Here is a 19,577-nt window from a genome sequence, read left to right as displayed (position 1 = left end):
TCTGTCTGTAGATTTTTCTACAAATCAATTGATCTGCAAATATATGTACCAGTGTGTAGAGAACGAGAAGTGTGTGCCTGGGAGTAGGAGGCAGGGCTTCTAGAGAAGCAGAAGGGATCTCTCAATGGGAATACCATGCTTGTGTATCGGAGTTTAAAATAATCGCATTTCTTTTATTTTTTTCTCTCTTCCTGCCTTGATAAATGCCACCCCCCCTTCCCCCCACACAAGTGTATGGGCCTTAACGATGAGATACTTTAATTTAATTTTTTCAGATTTTGTTTTATCAAAACTTAAAACAGGAGCGCTATGAATCAAAATGTATGGGAACCACTAGTCTAGCGTGAAGACTACTATGTCACATAGAACAATACAGTAATCTATGGTAACAGGAAGTATTTAAACAGTTAAAAGTTGCCAACAGCAACCAATCTTTACAATATATTTATCTCCTAGTTTTTGTGATTCAAACAGTAACAGTAAAATAAACAAATAATGTTACAATGTAATTGCTCAGTAATAAAGTTCACCAGCCATTAACAGGTTAAGGAAATAGTCTGTTTGCTGGCCTCCCATGTGTAATTAGGTCATTCTGCAGGCCTTAAATGCTAATGAGCAGGCCTCCTAAAGACTAGTAGAATAACTGAGGTCTGGAGACTAATTACATCACTTGAGGAACAGATCAGCTGCCTTCGCTCTCCCCCCCAAATCACTGGAGATTTGATCTAATCTAGTTACTGCTAAGTGACTATCCAGGGAGCAGCAGAACCTTGCTATTTGATTTTTTTGTATACAACAATTTAGGTTGATTTTTTTTGGAGAGTTCATAACAGGGTTGCCTACCTGTCCCTCTCCTTCAGGGAGAAAATGCTCTATTCCTGGGCTTCCCTGGTAATGTATGATTGCCATCACCGGTGGGGAACTAGGTAATTGATAAGAAAGGTGTCACCGCAGGTGATTGCAATCATACATTACCAGGGAAGTCTAGGAACAGAGCATTTTCTCCTGAAGGAGAGGGTCAGGTAGGCAACCATGGTTCCTAAGAAAACAAGAATTAAAAGGTGCTGAAATATTTTGAATGCCTTCTAGTAGTTATAGATAGAACATGCATGTTGTGAGCGTCACTCCTTTACGGGTTGTTAATCTCTGTTATGGGAAATAAAGATAATATTTAGTAAATTATCTTAATTAGTATTAAAATATATTTTTTTTAAGAATGCCGCCCAGAATGTTTGTCAGTCGGAAATATCGTCCAATTCGACCCCATAGGGTCCTCCCGAATCTGTCATTAGTGACCAGTACATCATGCTGGGGAAAAGTGTTATACCCTTTTCACACATGCAGTTATATCCCAACTTTTTGCAAATGAATGCACATCAACCCAGGATTTCTGCATGTGTGAAAGGAACCGTCCTGAGTCTGTGACCCAACTGCTGACCAAGGTCATGGAGCTGAGGAATTGGCTGGCTTGCTGGACCTGGGTCACATATTATTCACCTGTCCTACACTGTACTATCCCTGGGAGACCAGGTACACTATGTTGCTAGAGCAATTAGGAGGTTTCTGATGCTAGCAAAAAGAAGGATTTTGCACATAACAGGGTATATACAGTGCACTAGGAAAATGTGTAAAGGTTCAGGAAATTAAGTTACGCTTTTTTTTATTTTTACCCATATGCTTTAATACAGTCTATTTTGTGCTGATATCCACCGTTCTATCCATGTAACAGGTGTGTATTTTGCTGTAACTGTATAAATGTTTACAGTACTGATAGACTGTTTATCACTCTCCATTTCATCATTTTTGAAGCTTGATACATCTGGCCTTCTGTATACGTTGTGATCCTTGAGAACGTGGTTCCCAAACATTTTAGAATTATAGTACCCTAGAATGGGTTATGGGTTGAGAAACCAGATTTGCTCAGGATTGTCCACATATATTATGATTAGCAGCCAGTAGTACTGTTTTTTGCCCATTACTATAAATAATTTAAATTGGTCCTGGACCACCAACATAAGGCACTTATGCAAGTGTCCCAAGGCACAGGGTGAGAACCACTGCCCAAGAGACTAAAAACTGCTAGTATAAGCACTGGTCACACTGCTTGGGTGTTTTATAGCTACCCAAACATTGCAATATACAAATAACAAAGTCCTTTTAAAGTTTGATTTAGGCCTAATTGACCTGATTGTGTGTGTGTGTGTGTGTGTGCGCGCCCAGAACAATGTTAAGCATTCTTAGGAATCTGATGTCCTGTTGATGAAATCTGCCTCTGTGTACTGTCATCAGCTGACTGAGCTGTGTACCGTTTGGCCGATGCCCAGGTCGTTTGGTGGCTGAATGGTTTGTGTGTTTTCTTGTCATTGTCGTTTATTTGTATGGCACCTCAAAATTTCCAGTGCTGGACAGTCTTCATAACAAATCACACAAAGTGTACATCAAACATAAATTGTATGTGTGTGTGTATATGTGGTAGGCACTATAGAGTGTAAGCTTTGCTAGGGCCGGGTCTGAGGTGAATAACCAAATATACTCTGTAATGTGTTTGCCATATAAATAATAGTAAACACATAACAAGTACACAAGAGGAGAGAGAGTAAAGAGATGCCACTAATTATTAGGAGGACAGGATTAGACAGATTCAGATTGCCATGGAGACCGTGATTGTGCATTACAGTCCAAAGGTTGTACAACTCTATAAATCAACAATTCTCATTTATCGTGCTTTTGTAATGGTAATCTTGCAGGCGGCCTGTAGATCCGATGCTTATCTTACAGGCTGTCACTTGGCCAAGAACCTCTCCCATAACATACTTTTCTAATTGGAGGTATGTATGCGCTGTTGAGGACTTCCTTTTTATAATCCCAGGTACAATTACTGTATGTGAAAGTCCAGCCAACTCTGTGTGAACAATGTGCATCTGTGAGTCACCTGCACGATCCGTCAGGGCTATAAACTTTGCATTTCTGAACCAGTTCAGAGTGTATAATCCTGTGTGTATGTATATGTATATGTGTATATATATATATATATATATATATATATATATATATATATAGATATATATATATATATATATATATATATATATATATATATATATATAGATATATATATATAGATGTGTGTCGGTGGCACTCAGGATCAAATAAACACACGGAAACCAGCCTTATTTGGCATAAGGCTGGTTTCCGTGTGTTTATTTGATCCTGAGTGCCACCGACACACATCTACATTGTGAGCCGTATAACTTCGTCTCTTTTCGGGCGGCAACAGGAGCAGCTTTATTTCTGTAGTGAGTGCCGGTATTCATGATATAGATATATATATATATATATATATATATATATATATATATATATATATATATATTCTCTCGGAAAGGCTTGTTCATTTGCACCCAACCATGTTTTGTGTGTTTTTCAGACACTAAAACTATCGCTTCAATAGTGCTTTCAAAATAGAAGACTGAACTTTCACAATTTTTAATACCTATGCCCTGTGTATAAAATGTGGAAACATGGCTTCATCTATTTTGATCAAGACCATAAATTATATGAATAAAATCCCAATGCTTCACACAGTGTTAGCATATCACTGGCCATGTCATTTACCCATTGTCCCACTTCATGTGAAAGAACCCCAACTTATTGTGTTCTAAAACACTTGTGAGTCCACCAAACCCCACCTTGCGAATGGTGGCCTGGCCGCCACCTATTCGCAGCATGTGTTCGCACGCACAGACTGCAAATGGATGTTTTACATAAACATCCATTAGCAGCCTGCGGGGGAACACCCACATCATTCCATGGTCGGTGTCATTCCATGGTCATCGAGCAACCTTAGATGTGCGTGTGCACTCTGAAGGAAGTGGGTGGGCAGCTGACATGCGGTGATGTCAGCTGCCCACCCCCCCAAACCAGCTTTATCGGTCCATTAGCATGAAAATGCCCAGCTTCTCATGGGAACACCCATGAAACTGCCCATTCCCATATGCAAATGAGCCGCCTCAATGCCCCTCTCCACCCCTGCCCACACACTTGGGTGCGTGCGCCCGACAATCTGTTCGCTGTGGACACACGCACCCAGAGTATGCACATGTGCAGAAATGTCCCTACACATACGCCCACCATCGGTGCCCTTGCAAAGATTCTGTTCCATGCGAACGGACCAGAATAAGGGCCTATATACCTGCTCTGTCATACATGGAGGGGGGTTATATATTTGTGGCTAACAACCGAAAATGGGTGTTGGGGATATATAACGGCAGATGTACTTTGATAAATGGGCCCCTATGAACTTTAATGATAATCATATGATTGCTTTAGAAACAGATGGGATGTTAAATTACAGTAATAATATTTGTACAGCTCTTTTCTCCAGTAGAAACCAAAGTCTCTTTACAAGCATCAAAAATATATACTTTATTAAAGAAAGAGGAAACCAAATTGAAAAAACACTTTGAAAATAGTGACATAACGGTACAATGAAGTTAACACCAGTTGGTTAATCCCTTTTGGGTAATAAATTCCACTGGTTACATAACACACCCATGAAAGATACCAGTCAAGACAGCCATTTTGTTGGGTGTAGTATGGCTGGCCGACGGTTGAGATTCCGACAGTCATTATACCAACATCGGAAACCCGGCTACCGGTACTCTGACAGGGGGGCGAGCACAAAAAAAGCCCCTTTGTGGGCTCAGTGGCTCCCTGCGCTCACCGCAGGTTCTATTCTCACCGCAGGTTCTATTCTCCCTCTATGGGGGTCGTGGACCCCACTAGGGAGAGTAGCCCCTGTTGGTTGGGATCCCGACTGTTGGGCAGTCAAACAGTTGGGAATTCGACATCAGTATACCAACCATGAATTGAACAGACCCAGCTGTTTGAGATGTTACCTGGCTCAGCCGTGTTCCAATGTGTTGTACATTGGGTGCAGCATGTAAATGTTCACTGCATGAATATTTTGCTCTGCGTATTTATAATACATATGAGAATCCATTTTTATGGTGCACTAAAACCCTGCTTTCAGCAATCTGCTGTACAGCAGAGGACACAGTGTTTCTTGCACAACAAGCCTTCAGCAGGCTTCCTGCCGAGATAGTAATTGAAGGTCAGACTGTTAGCTAAGTGCAGCTCACTAAACACTTGGAATCTGTAGGAGACTGATAGTACCAGGCATTGAAGGTGGCTCCAGTTTACAGAAGGTATTATAAATTCTATGACCGTTTTATACCTTTTTCATGAGATAAAGACACCCCCACAAAGCTATATATTTAACAATTTATAGGACACACACACACTAATGTAAGTAGACCTATACACACATCAATGTAATATAGCCTGCAGAGTTCTGATGCGTACAGGGGAACGGGGTTCCTTGGGAATGCTTGTGAGTTACATTTTGTTTAGAGTTCTTTCTATACAAAGGGGAAAACGGCATCACAAGTTATTCATCATAATAGTAAATCAATGTATTCTATTTATACAACATGTCATTAACTAAATTTTACCTAAACTTGCAAAATGAATCATTCAGAACCCTAGACCTGCACATGTCTCTATTACCCCTTTCACACCAGCCTAAATTCCCGGGTTGGCCAAAATTTGACGGGATTTCAACCCTGCTATGGAGCAGGGTTGTTCCCGGGGTCCTGGCCGGTGTGAAAGGGGTAGGGGTACTCACCCGGGTTGCCGGTCCTTGGTGCGTGCAGTCAGGCCAGGGATCCACACAGGCGGCGGTTGAAGATGATGCAGCTCTCCGGTGCCCTCACTGCAGCCGGAGAGCTGCGTCATCTGCGCCCGCCGCCTGTGTGGATCCCCGGCCTGCACCGAGGACCGGAAACCCCGGGATGAGTACTGTCTGCCGCCATCCCACCTCGTGCCCGCCTCCTGTGTCCTGCCTACCTCCACCCCACACCAGAAAATGTAGGGACTTTTCTGGCGTGAAAGGGGCCAACTCGAGAATTCCCCGGCAAGATCCCTGGGCTATATATGGGTCCCTGCATTTTCTGGTGTGAAAGGGGAATTAGATCGTCCTCTTGTTCCAAAGAGGGGGGGGGGGGGGGGGGTATGCATGCCCATAAGTAATGCGCACCTAAATAATGATACTTCTTGTTTCAGTGTGGTCGGTGCACTTTACTTGTCGCAATGTCACGCCCAAGTTCACTGGGTTTAGAAATGTAAAGTGACTAAACCCATGCAGTGTATCGGGCCCGTTACCATAAAGGTCACCCAAAGACCAACTTTCTGCGGATTTCTGCTGGTCACCAGAAATTTGCAATAACTGCTCAAAGCAATTGAATAACTCCCTTCAACAATGGAATCCATTTTCCTCCAAGAGATATTGCTAATAAAAATATTCTAAGAAATGTTAAAAATAAATATGAATTAACATCTACACACAATATTCCTAAACATACCTGTAGAGTACAAGCTCTTGTGCACAGGGCCCTCCTACTGTGGGCTGTACGTAATCTGCAGATTATAATTATGTGTACTTGTGTATAAGTAGTGAACTTCGGTCACTCTCCTGAATGATCACCAGGTACTACGTAACTTTGCTGTATGTCCATTTCACTCTTTATGGCGCCAAATAACTGACTATTATTCAGATAGAATTAAAGTTTAATTGATTCCAGTAGTGAGATCTGGTGTATGACCTATAACTGGCGTTTTCACATCAAAGCATCTTATAAGTCACCTCTAAAATCCGAGCCACTTAGGAATCAGCTGGTCCTAATATAATGTCCCAGCTCATTTAAGATCTCCCTGAAAGATATGAACAGTCAATTATTAATTAGAGGCACTTTGGAATGTATTAGTCCCCTTATGTCTTTGTGGCTCATGGAAATGGACTATGAGGCTCGTGTAATAGCCTGCAGGCTGTATGCTCTGCTGTAATTCTAGTGAGGCTGCCTGTATTTTTAAAGCAGCAATCATTTAAAAGACTTTAACTTGGTTTTGCCTTTTTAAAGATTGCCGCTTTAAAAATACAGGCAAACCAGCTGGAATTATGGCAGCGAGTGCCGCTTGTAGCCTATTTCAAAAGCCAGCATCTCTCTGTTGTAAATTGACCCAACAATTTTGCATCTATAAAGACTGAGTCCTAGGTTTTTAACTATTGTTGCCTTATTACTCTATAAAAAGTAGCCACCTATATAGTTTTCAATAGTCTCCTACTAGTAAAATGTTAGTTCCAACGATTACTCTGGTTACATTCTCCATCTCAAAGCAACCAAAGGACTATTCTTTACTTAAAAGTGCTAAAAACTTCCCCAGGATAAGCTCCGTTGTTACTGTTTCGGGTAACACGTATTACTTTTGCTGATATAGACTCTATTATAGAAATAAGTTGGATGCATGGAATTTGTTTCATATACAGCAGGGCTTTGACATCCCATCTTAAAAGGAGCCTCACCTCTCTACCCTGCTATTGCATAATGTAACTATTACTTACTGCATGCCCCCACCCCATGTCATGTCACATGCAGCCCTGCCCTTACTAATGCTATCACAGAGTGGATAGGTCATGATCTGATTGGCTGCTGTAGGTTATTCTATCTCTGCCCACTCCAAAACTGAGGACAGCTCAGACCATCAGAATTCCATCCTTCCATAAACTGTAGTACAGGAACTCTCGGGACCCTACCTATGGCTGACATTTGTTCTAATAGCACATAAACAGTCGATAGACAGAAGCCTTTGTGGTTTTAAATTGCTAAAAATACAGGAGAGACCCTTGTTAGCCCTCTAGTTGGTCCCACAGCTGCCAGTGTCCCCTATGGCACTGAATTTAAGAAACAGAGCCTACTATCTAGATTTATGCACTACTATTGCCTTGTGTTGTGTAACATGTCTTTGTTATATCTCTGGATGATCTTGTTCTTTTACCCTGTCTGCATTAACGTTGCCTCCTGTATGTCTGTCATTGGCATGAGATCAAGGATCACTCCGCTTTTATCAAGAACATATGCTGTTATTCTATGGCATGACTGCATACACATTGGTTATTTGAAAACAAATATCATGAAAAAATGAATTGTAACCATTGGTTGCGTCACCACATAGGCTTGGAATGGCTGGGCACATAACAATGGCAGCAGAGCAATTGTGATAGTCTTGTGCTACTTCTTTTGTCATGTGTATTCACAATCACTCAAGCCCCATACACACTAGATGACTTTTTAAAACTTATTGCTCATTTTGAACATGGGAGTGGGCATCATTAATGATATTGCACATACACACAAGACCAAGCCCGGCCAGCCTGTGGCTCTCCTGTGTGAAACTACACATCCCAGCATGCCTTGCCACATAGTTAGCATTTTCCAACAGTAATACTGTGGCAGGGCATGCTGGGATATGTAGTTTCACAACAGAGCCACAGGATGACCAGGCCTGCACTAAACTATATGTGCGATATATCATTAACAATATCTGTATCATGCAGATTGTTAACGATGTATCGCCCAGTGTGTACCCGGCTAGATCCACTGGCATGCCTGATTTGCTACAACAGGGGTTCTCAAACTATTTTGCTCTGGGACCCCATCAGGCAATAAAAAAAAATTACAGGACCCTTCCCTGCAAGTTACTGCAGAAGGTCATCACATTACATGTGTGGTCAGCAGACAGCATACATGGCAGCATCAGACTCCTTGAATCACTGATTGAGATTAGAAATGTCATCAGCAACAAGGAGTCGGGACCCACAGTTTGAGAACCGCTGTGCTACAAGAACACACAATTAAATGGCAGGAACACCACATGTGGAACTCTAATGGGGTTGCCCTGTGGATCTTATTGGGTTTAACAATGCATTGAATGGAGTATTTCAACAGTGCAAGCATCAACACAAGTTGATCAGCTGGCACTGCAAACAATGGGTAGCAATGTCAATAACCTATTTCAAACTCAGCGGGAAGAAGAGGTGTGCCCCCTTGGGAGCAGGAGCCCAGCAGCAGATGACTCCATTGCCTCCCGGAGTGACACCTCTATGCTAGGTTAGGTTTAATACATATGATGACGAGGACTAGAGAGCGTTATGTTCTGAGGTTAACAATGGGTATGTTCTGTTGTGTTTAGTCCATACGGTGGAAAGGACTACAGATCCCTATGCTGTGCTAGTATAGTCCCTGGTAGTGATGTGCTGAGGCTGGTGACTGTGTATATCAGGTTGGGTTTGGTACATATGATGGAAAGGACTAGAGATCCTTATACTGTGCTAGCTCAGTCACTGGGGGCCAGATGAACTAAGCTTGGAGAGTGATAAATGACCAGCCAATCAGCTGCTAATTGGGTTTGAAAAATGACAGGTAGTTGCTGATTGGTGGTTTATCACTCTCCATTTTATCACTTTTCAAGGCTTAGTGTAGTGGTTCCCAACCCTGGTCCTCAAGTACCCCGAACAGTGCACATTTCCAGGTCACCCAGCAGGTGCACTCATTATTCAGACACATTTTAAAAGATCCACAGGTGGAGCTAATTATGTCACTTGTGATTCTGTGTGGAGACCTGGAAAACGGGCACTGTTGGGGGTACTTGAGGACCAGGGTTGGGAACAACTGGCTTAGTACATCTGGGAGAGCTGTGCTATAGCTGGTGATAGTGTATACCAGGCATGTCCAAACTGTGGCCCTCGAGCTGTTGTGAAACTACAATTCCCATCATGCCTTGCCACAGTTTTGTTATTAGGAAATGCTAAAACTATGGTAAGGCATGCTGGGAACAGTTTGGACATGCCTGGTGTATGCCATACAGCAGGACCTTTTGGCTCTCCAGCTGTTGTTGAATTACACATCCCAGGCATGCCCTGCTTACAGATTTGTTATTTGGCCATGCTAAATCTGTCGCAGTGCATGCTGGGATGTGTAGTTCAAAAACAGATGGAAGGCCGAAGGTTCCCCATCCCTGCCATACATGGTTTAGTACATATGGTAGAGATCTGTGTGCTGTGCTGAGGATGGTGCCTGTGTGTATGCCAGGTTGGGTTGGGTACCTATGCTGAACATGACTAAAAATCTATGTACTGTGCTAGCCCAGAGCTGTGCCGCGACTGTGTATGTCATACAGGGTTTGATATTAAGTACATACGGTGGAAAGGGTTAGAGATTATCATGCTGTGTTAGTACAACCCATCCGAATGTGTGAGCACCACAATACATTACAGCGCTTCTCATGACTCCCAAGCACAGGGCCAGTGAGATGCGTCTGACCTAAGCCAGGGACAGAGCGCCAGGCCCCCGGTCAGTGTGAGTAATGAGTAATGCGAGCTGCTCTGGAAGTGACTCCATCAGCACCTGTGACGGCAGATTAGCTGCACACAATCCCGCCCCCCCGAGCTCGCCCTGGGCTGAGCAGCCGCGTTCACCCTCCCTTCCTCCTCCAGCAGCAACTCCGCCTCCTCCACCCCGAGATCCGCCATCCTTCCTCGGCAGCACTCAGCACTGCGACTCCCCGGGAAGCCCCAGCAATGCCTGCGGGGAGGACCCCACCTCCCCCTCTCGGTCACTAGGAGCCATCTCCCCCCATCCTCCTCCTCTTGCTTGCTGCAGCAGCCGGCTTTATGTAAGCGGCCTCCCGGGACCCGATCCTCCTGGTGACCATGACCCAGATCTCGGCGCAGAGCACGATCTCAATGAGCAGGGACTTGTGATCCGGCTTCTCCCCCTCTCCTCTGTCCCTGTGCCCGCAGCACCCCTCCCTCCTCCTGGCTGCCCTGTGGCTGCATGCCGGTCCGGAGAGCAGGTAATCTCTTGTGTTCTATCTGGATCTAGGTCGGTGTTCGGAGCCGCTGTGGATGCGATACAGTGTAACAGTCGCTGTTAACCCTTTCCGCCCCTGTATGTGATCCGCTGATTCGGAGTCAGTGGACCATCTGCTGCTCTCCCTGCGCTGTTCATGTGACTCAGGTTTAGCATAGTCTGATGAGCCCATCCGTGTCTGGCTGCATACAGATAAAATGGCTTTCCCATGTAATCCTGTAGAGCGGGCACAGACAGGCAAGGCCAGACTGGAGTATCCTGGCTGGTAGAGAAGGTGTCTGTATGTACAGATCATGGTAGGAACAGGCTAGTTTCACATGTTGGAGTGGAGCACATGTCAGCTCCGAGCTGCATTTCCTGTGCCATGTAATACAGTGCTTGCATCACTGGCTGACTTGTTCTGTGTCTGGCTTTCATGGAGGCTTGCTCTGTATGTTTTTACTCATGTCAATGGAATGTGTTGCAGCTGGAGGCCCAAACAGGATGCTGTGCTGACACTTTTATATAGGTAGCAGAATAACTAGACAGATTGGAGTTGGGTATTATTAATGGGGGGGGGAAGTGAGATTAAGAATTAAAAGCTACTCATGACATAGATGATTAAAGCATCATTAAACAAGATTGGCTGTAAGTGATGATTAATTTTCTATTTTTTAATAATATTACAGGGTTTATTTACTATAATAGGCTGCTTTTAAAAGCCTCAGAGGATCTACGTCCAGAAATTCAAATCTCAATACTATTATGTGCAGATCCAGGTGTGTTTGACCATAATAGTATTGCTATTCTGAATTCTGCAGTTGATGAGGGTTTTTCAGAAGTCACCATTTAGTAACAGAATCCCTATATCACATTGTGGCTTGCATTAACCTTATAAGTACCAGGCTTAATTAAACTATAAACTCCTTGCAGTTGACCCATCCTGATCACTGGTCCATTTTCTAGTTAGGAAGTGGTTGTTTAGCATAGTTTGTCACTCATACTTGCGTGTCCTAGAACACTACAATCCGGAATAAAGTACACAGACTCAAAGGAAGTGATCTTTTTATTGTGTGAACTTTAGTCATGAAAGGACTCAAAGGGACAATTATGTTACGCGTTTCACAATAATATCACTACTTGCCATCTAAGCTCAATCACTCTTTATTACCCTACAGGGTACACAAAGCAAATAGTTGTTGGAACCTTTGCTGTCAGAATCTTTCATTGTATTTACAAAGTCGTTATCAAGGTATTCACATTTTACACTGGTATTTAAAATATCACGATACATTATATTCTCTTTCTTTTGCTGAAAAATGTCACCTTAAGGCACTTTCCATAGGAATCCATCAAATACAGCTCTCAGACATAGCCAGTGAACCTATGACAGAGAAAGAAAATCTACTTGGACATAATGCTAAATAATTCAGCATTTCATGAGCTCCTCCGCTATTACCATTCCAGGCAGATGAGTCTCTGAGCCTGTTTGCTTCAAGATGAGATTATTAGCCAAGTGGAGTTATCCTCATTAGGACTCAGTTACCTGTGAGCATAAATGATAACCATAAAGGAACTACAAGAACCAGATGAGCCATCTTCCAAGTGTGTATGGAGAGCAAAGAATGGGCTGTTCCAATGTGTCAATGTTTTGGGTTATTTAAGTAGACGAGAGCTTGGCCTGTACATGATGTCAATGTGATCCATTCCAGCAATATTATGCCGGTTACCCTCTGGTGTTAAGAAAACACCTGCAATGCTACATGTCAAACATGATCTCATTTGACGTGATGTGTAACCAATGCTCACACTTTCAATACAAATTGGGCTGTCCTTCAAACTGTAAATCTAATACAATTTTGGAATGTTTAAATACTGATCATTTTAGAAAAAAAATCCTTGTGGTGTCAAAGTGGGTAATAGTTGTGAAGTTTGTGTAAAAATTAAATAAAAAATGACAGTATATAAAAATTGATTTTGAACTTGTCAGCCATGTCTTGTGATATGTAGCTGAGCAATAGAAAACTGGTCCACCTTTGTCTGCTTAGTCACACTTGGAAGAAGACTATTCACTACTGATTAACCCGCTGCCTCCTTCATTGGGGAAGGGGGGGTCCAGTTGTGCAGGAAGGATCGGCGGTACCTGGCTGCTCCCATAGAGCGCATGGAAGATCTTATACAATTATACATGGTCAGGAGGGCCATAGTTGATCTCTTTGGGAGTGACATGACTTGCTCAAAAAACATTGGTCTAAAGGGGGCCTGGCCAGCCTGTGGCGCTCCAGCTGAAGTGAAACTACACATCCCAGCATGCCTTTCCACAGTTTTAATATTCTCTAATAGCAAAGCCTTGCAAAGGCATGCTGAGACTTGTAGTTTAACAGCTGGTGAGCGACAAGTTGACCAGGTCTGGTCTAAAGAAACATTGCATGTCACAGCTATTCTTACGATTTCAGTGTTTTATATGAACTGCTAATAGTTGTGCGTGTGTGTATTAGGTTAAGTGCAGTCATAACATCTGAACAAAATGGCCGAATTTTGAGAGCTTTCAGCTGGCAATAAACCATTGTAGTGGAGGGGATGTCTAGGTTCTTTCCCTCACAATGAAAAACTCATTTTAGTAAATAATTTGTGAACTAGTTGAGCCTTACCGCTTGTAGATGCATACAATTTCTCTTTCTAATCAGATGACTACATCCACCACCCCTCTCTTACAAGCCCTTCAGTGGCTTCCCTTACCTTTTATAGAATCCAAGCTTCTCACACTCACTCACAAAGCCCTCACCCAACTCCTTTCCCATTTACATCTCTGACCTTATCTCCCTTACTCTCCCACCCATTCTCTTCACTCTGTTAATGCTCATCGCCTCTCCTGCCAACTGGTTACTTCCTCCCGCTCCTACATCCAAGATTTCTCATGTGCTGCTACCTATCAGACATTCCACCTTCCTTCTTTTACCTAAACCATCTCCATACTTGCTTTGATAGCATCTAATCCCTTGGTTTTATGCCACCCTTATACTTATTTTAGTATCTTCTGCTGATGCAGATATGTTTATATGGGTGTGGTATGTCGGTACGACAGGGGGGATCCTGACGGTCAGCATCCCTACAATGGAATCCCGATGGAGCGCAAAGAAGCCCCTTGTGGGCTCGGTGACTCGCTTTGCTCGCCAAAGGTTCTATTCTCCCTCTATGGGGGTTGTGGACCCCCACAAGGGAGATCAGCCCGATGAGTCCTATCCCCCCTGTCAAAGTACCGGCAGTTGGGATTCTGATGTCAGGATACTGACCGGCGGCATCCTCCTGTCGTGCAGTAATCCGGCACTCGTTTATAAACCCTGTAGTTGTCCTATGTTGTCTTGAACTGTAAGTCACCATTTTCTTGTATTGCTTGTTGATGTGAGTGCTGCATATCTCTTGTGGCTCTGTATAAATAAATTATTAATAATAATAATTGCATTCAGTGTTGAAAAGCTCCACTTAATATTAAAATATAGATATATATTGAGTATTAAGATTATGCTTTTCCTATACAATATCTGTTCTGTATAATATGAGACAGCAACGAGAGTCTTCCATTCATGTATACCCTGCATCTACAGACAGGGCCATTGGTCATATGACCTTTGGATGATTATAAAGCCACTACAGTTGGCAAAATTCTGTATCTTGAAATTACCTTCAGGATACTCTTTGACCTATGGTCAATCATTTTTCCATGGAATATGCTTCTGTTTGTAAAATGTTTCATCAGAGTATGGTTCGAAAAAGTATCTTTTCTTTTTAAATGATTTCTGAATGGTTACAAGTTCGTGATTCTACCACCACTAAGTTGTGGATATACCTGCCAATATCCGCATAGAATTGTATAAATAGAATAGCGCAGGCATGTACAAACTATGGCCAACCAGCTGTTGTGAAGCTTCAATGATGCAACTATATGTTATCAGTGATACAGTGATACCCGTTACTTGCATCCTGGCGTCTCTCTCCCGAGCCGTGTCTCCCTGTCCGACGGTACCAGGTCCGGCGGCGCAATCCACCATCAGCGGCATCGTGTTTTCTGAGGTCCCGGAGTCTGTTGCGGTGGAGCGGTGTGCCCCGGGTATTTATTATATCCTGTGGTAATCAGCCCACAGAGATTGTTTTTATGGTACCAACAAATTGATTACCTTTACCTGGAGCCTTAATGCTGGTTTCCAAATAAATTAGTTTTATCTGCACCATGAAGCGCCCATTTTCTTCCTGTTTTTTTTTTTCTATATATAGATCTATATATCTATATATAGCAATTATTGTCATTACTCTGATCATTTCTCCTGAAGATGCCTGTATGGCACATAGAATAGCTCCATTTTCTAACCATTCACTTATCTGATAACAGGATTATAAACCTTTTATTCTTAATGGAGTTAATTATAAGCTTAGATACATTATCCTTTTCATAGTGCCAACATATTACCGTGCGTCATATGATTAGACAATTTTATTCTGGCACTTGTATCCCTTCCTAATTGGAGTTTTCACTCTCATTTTCCTATGACAGGCACACACCAGGGCTAATTTAGTCAGAAACCTTTTTACCTATAATTAAGTGTTTTCAACCTTTGGAGGATAGAACACCTAAAGCAACTCCACACAAATATAATGGAAACATGCAAACTCTAAACAGATATCTGCAAGACACAAATGTTCGCTACAGTGCTGTGTGCACATAGGGGTCGTTTTGGTAAGCAATCGTGCTCAATATCTCTATGCAGACACTGCAACTGGGTGGGCATTTGGATTGACTTGCCCAGCTGTGACATAAGCAGTTTCTGCAGCCAGTGCAAGGTCTGTTGGAGGGTCACTGTACATGATTGCAGGGCTAGGCTGTACTGCGAGGCCAATTTTATATCTATGACAACATCATTCACAGACTGTAGGCATTCTCTACTGATGTTTAGTTCTAATGTTTATCCAGCGTTAAAACCCTCTTAAGACTTCATTACCATGCAAAAAATTAATTGTGGTGACAGGCTATAATTTTCTTTTGATATATAAGAACTCAGAATCCACATGATTTTCCAGATTGTGACTTCCATGTGATGGGCACATTGAGGTAGTGAGCGGAGAGGCTTTGGACCACCCCTCGGAGCTCTATTTTCACTGTCAATATTGTTTTTATTCCTCTACTTTTACATGGCTTGCAGCAGCATTACAGTTACTCTACATTGCGGTATCAAAATACTGCTACAACATTAAAAAATATGTATGTTAAAGTTACTACTTCCCGATTGTGTCCTTTAGTAGGCTGAAGGTAAGGAATTAAAGTGTTTCTGGGAGTCCTACAATATAGCTTTTATCTTAAATATGTTATTCTCAGATATATACAGTAGCTACTTGAATCTCATGAGTATGCTATTTCCAATAAGCAATGTGAATCCCAGAAAAGGATCACGTACACAGGCCAATAGTGGGCATGTTTGCTGGCATGCCTAATATTATCCAGCCCATTTCAATCAGTTTGGGCTGTTGCTGTTTTTGGTCTCCAGATTTATCTATATAGGACCATTTGTTTAATAATCCAAAGAATGGGTGGCCATTGTTACTAGTAGCTCATTTCTCCAATCTTTGATGCATTTCTTTACAAATTGTGCAGTGGTTCCCTGGGGTGTCTTGGATTGGTGGTCCATGACCAATGCAAGTTATTTGTGGTCAATGTAATATTTAAATTGTAGACAAGCAGAAGTGAGTCCTGTTTTCTTACCTTAACTTAACTTTATATTTTTTTTCTGATATACTTGCTTAGAAACTTTTGGCTTAGGGGTGCCATGAAAATTGTAGATACTCTGGGGCAGGCATTCCCAACCACGGTCCTCAAGGCACACCTACAGTGCAGGTTTTAGTGATATCCAGGCTTCAGCACAGATGGATTAATCAGAATCACTCAGGTACTAATTAAGTCACCTGTGTTCATGCCTGGATATCACTAAAACCTGTGCTGTTGGTGTGCCTTGGTTGGGAATGCCTGCTCCAGGGTGTTGTGTTCAAAAAATTTGGGAATCACTGAAGTATTGGTTATTTCCATTATCACTGTATGGTTATGAAGTTTCTAAAGGGGTTTGGACTGAAACCCGTGTTTTAATCAGGATGTATAGATTAAACTGCTACTATATCCTGTCTTCCCAAGCCGTGGCAAAAATATTCTTGCCTGCGCTGTCTGTTTGGCTGGGTGGTAGTGACCCTGCTGGGCCGTCCATCGCTATCACCCGCTGTGTAAAAACGGGGCGATTTTGAAAAATCGCCTGAAAGAATCGCCCTGTAAGGGCAGCATACCTAGACTGTGGCCGTGTTTCTTGGACTTCTTATACTGTAGGCCACTTCTTGGGTACGCACACAAAAACGTCAGACCTGCGCAATGCTGGGTACACACCAGAACGATCATGATCTGGAGCAGATCATACCATGGTTTCAAGATATGTTGGAGCACATGATCTGCATACGATCCATCCACGATCTGTACCCAGTTGAAGGGATCGATTACAAATCCTGACTGCAGCAGGTAGGATCTCCAAAACGACCAGTGGGGATGCTTATCGGATCGGAATCTGATTGAAAACATGCCCAATTTACATACAATCGGTCGAATTTGCATCGGAATTGACAGGATTGAGGCCAAATGGTTTTGGTGTGTACCCAGCATTATACCCCTTTTAGACCAAAACGCCGGGTCACACCCGGCTTTTTGGACCCTGGTTGAAGCCGGGTGCGACCCGACGTTTAGGGGCATTTACACCGGACGGGCTTAAACGCCCGCACCCCCCTCCCGCCCCTTCCCGGCGCTTGAAGATGACAGCGCGATGTCATCTTCAAGCGCTGATCGACGCCGCCGTACCCGGAACGCTGCTGGGGGCAGCCCAGCACTAAGGTAAGCTGCTAGGCTGCCCCCAGTCCCCGCGCGCACCCCCCCGCCATTGGACAGGAGGTGAATGGATGCCGCACACAGGCATCTGTTCACCTCCCTCCCTCCCCCACCGCCGCTGCTGTCTGCAGAGTGTAGCAGACAGCAGCGCCGGCTGTCAGTGTCAGACTGACAATCCGTCCAACCTGCGGACGCTGCGGTCCGCAGGTTGGACGTTCCCCATTCATGTAAATGGGAGCCGGGTCATCCGACCCCGCGTTCCCATTTACACCGCCCTCTACCCAGGTCCTAGCCGTGTTCTACCCAGGTCAGGACCTGGGTAGAAGTCCAGTGTAAAGGGACACGGCGTTAGGGATTTACACCGCCGAAGATCCGGGTCTGACCCGCCGCTGACCCGGATTTTTCGGCGGTGTAAAAGGGGTATTAGTTACAACATCATGCAGAAGCAGAATAGATCTACTCTGTGCAGAGGGGAACCCTTTTTTTGTGGTGTAGTTTTCTATGACAGGACTGTGTAAGGAGTTTGTTGTTTTGTGGTAAGTTGTGTAGCCTTTCACCACTGATAGTGATCTTTACAATAAGCTTCTGAAAAAAACTGCACGTGACCCAGATCACTCACTTTGTCCCTTCTGTCATATGCTCTCTGTTAATTTTCATTTTATGACCGTCCTTATCTGTTGCCTTCAGTGGCCAGTTGACCTCAGCTGCTTGGTAGAACCTGGTTAATCATTAAGAAGTCCAGGTTTGTGTTATCTCAGCTTGAAGGAAAGACAATATAGCAAAGCACACAGAGTTCAGATTGCAGGCATTAAATCCCTGTGATGCATATAAGTAAAAAAATATATAATAATAAAAATAATTTCCACTTGCAATTTGTTGCCATGATCACAATTCACAGCTAAAAGGTAGTGTGTATTCTGTTGTGTTATTTTATTTAAAAAAGCTATTTTATTTAGGCAGCCAACCATTGCACTAGTATGTGGTCACTGCCTCCAGGATTTAATCAGACCAGATAAGTCATTGACCCCATAAGAATTTTTATTTTTTTTCTAATCACAAGACGTGTTGCGTGCGCATGGTCCGCTTTCCTGTGTGAAATAATTGCGGTACCAATAATTATAGGACGTCTTTCAAAATAGCAACAACTGAGTCAGGATTGATCCGGAACCGGTGACAAGAACAGTTGGACCTCTAGAAATTGTCAGATTTGACCATGCATATTGTATTTCAGCCCAAAATATTACAAAATGTTCAACCTAATTGGTATACCCATGTAGTAATACCCATGTTTGTTTTTATATAAGAAGAGTATCTTGAGCCAGATAAATGTTTTCATAACTACCAGTCATATACAGGATTTCACATGTTTGATACCTATCCTTTGAAGGCATAAGATTGTGGCCCTTATATTTAAGGCATATTTCTTGTGTTTGCACATGGCGTTTAGCTAACTAACCACTGATCATACCATAGGATCTATATAATAATACTTTTCTTTACTGTGGTTTTGGAAAATTAAAGGTAATTATCAGTTAGTAATTTGAGATGACAATACAATGGCAACACCTCTTTTTGTATCTTGGTATCTAGAAACCACAGGTCCTCCCATTGGGTGCTGGTTGACTCATCGACAGACGGGATTCTGGCGGTCGTTTCTCCGGCATCGGAATCCTGTCTGTCAAGAGCCTGACATTCGGAATGCCGACTTACACTGGCTATTTTCCCTTGTGGGGGTGCACGACCCCCATAGGGGTAGAATGCGCTCATCCCCCTGTTGGGCTCCAGACATTTGGTGTCGGAGTAACGACCGTCTGTATCCCGACTGTCGTGAGTAAAACCGTACCCCTCCTTTTATATCAAATACAAAGGTTTTTATTTTACCAGTGTTAAAACCTTTTCATCCCTTTTGTCTTGAAAAATCAGTT

At 43.0% G+C, this 19,577-nt stretch overlaps 1 protein-coding gene across 4 annotated transcripts in view; it reads left to right on the top strand.

Annotated features, from left to right (window-relative positions):
• JMJD1C (jumonji domain containing 1C) overlaps positions 1 to 19,577 on the top strand; it is a 228,243-nt gene that overhangs the window by 125,669 nt on the left and 82,997 nt on the right. The window contains exon 1 of one of the 4 annotated variants that reach the window (XM_083149155.1): positions 10,367 to 10,749. The exons of 2 other annotated variants lie outside the window; for them this stretch is intronic. The gene's annotated coding sequence lies outside the window, so the exon portion shown is untranslated. Of the gene's footprint in view, positions 1 to 10,366; positions 10,750 to 19,577 lie in introns of those variants that run through there. One more of the 4 variants, XM_083149156.1, reaches the window with a different exon arrangement.

The sequence above is a fragment of the Crinia signifera genome, chromosome 6 (assembly GCF_055691185.1).
Source record: "Crinia signifera chromosome 6, ASM5569118v1, whole genome shotgun sequence".
Taxonomy (NCBI): Eukaryota; Metazoa; Chordata; class Amphibia; order Anura; family Myobatrachidae; genus Crinia; species Crinia signifera.
This window is presented reverse-complemented; position numbering and strand designations above follow the sequence as displayed.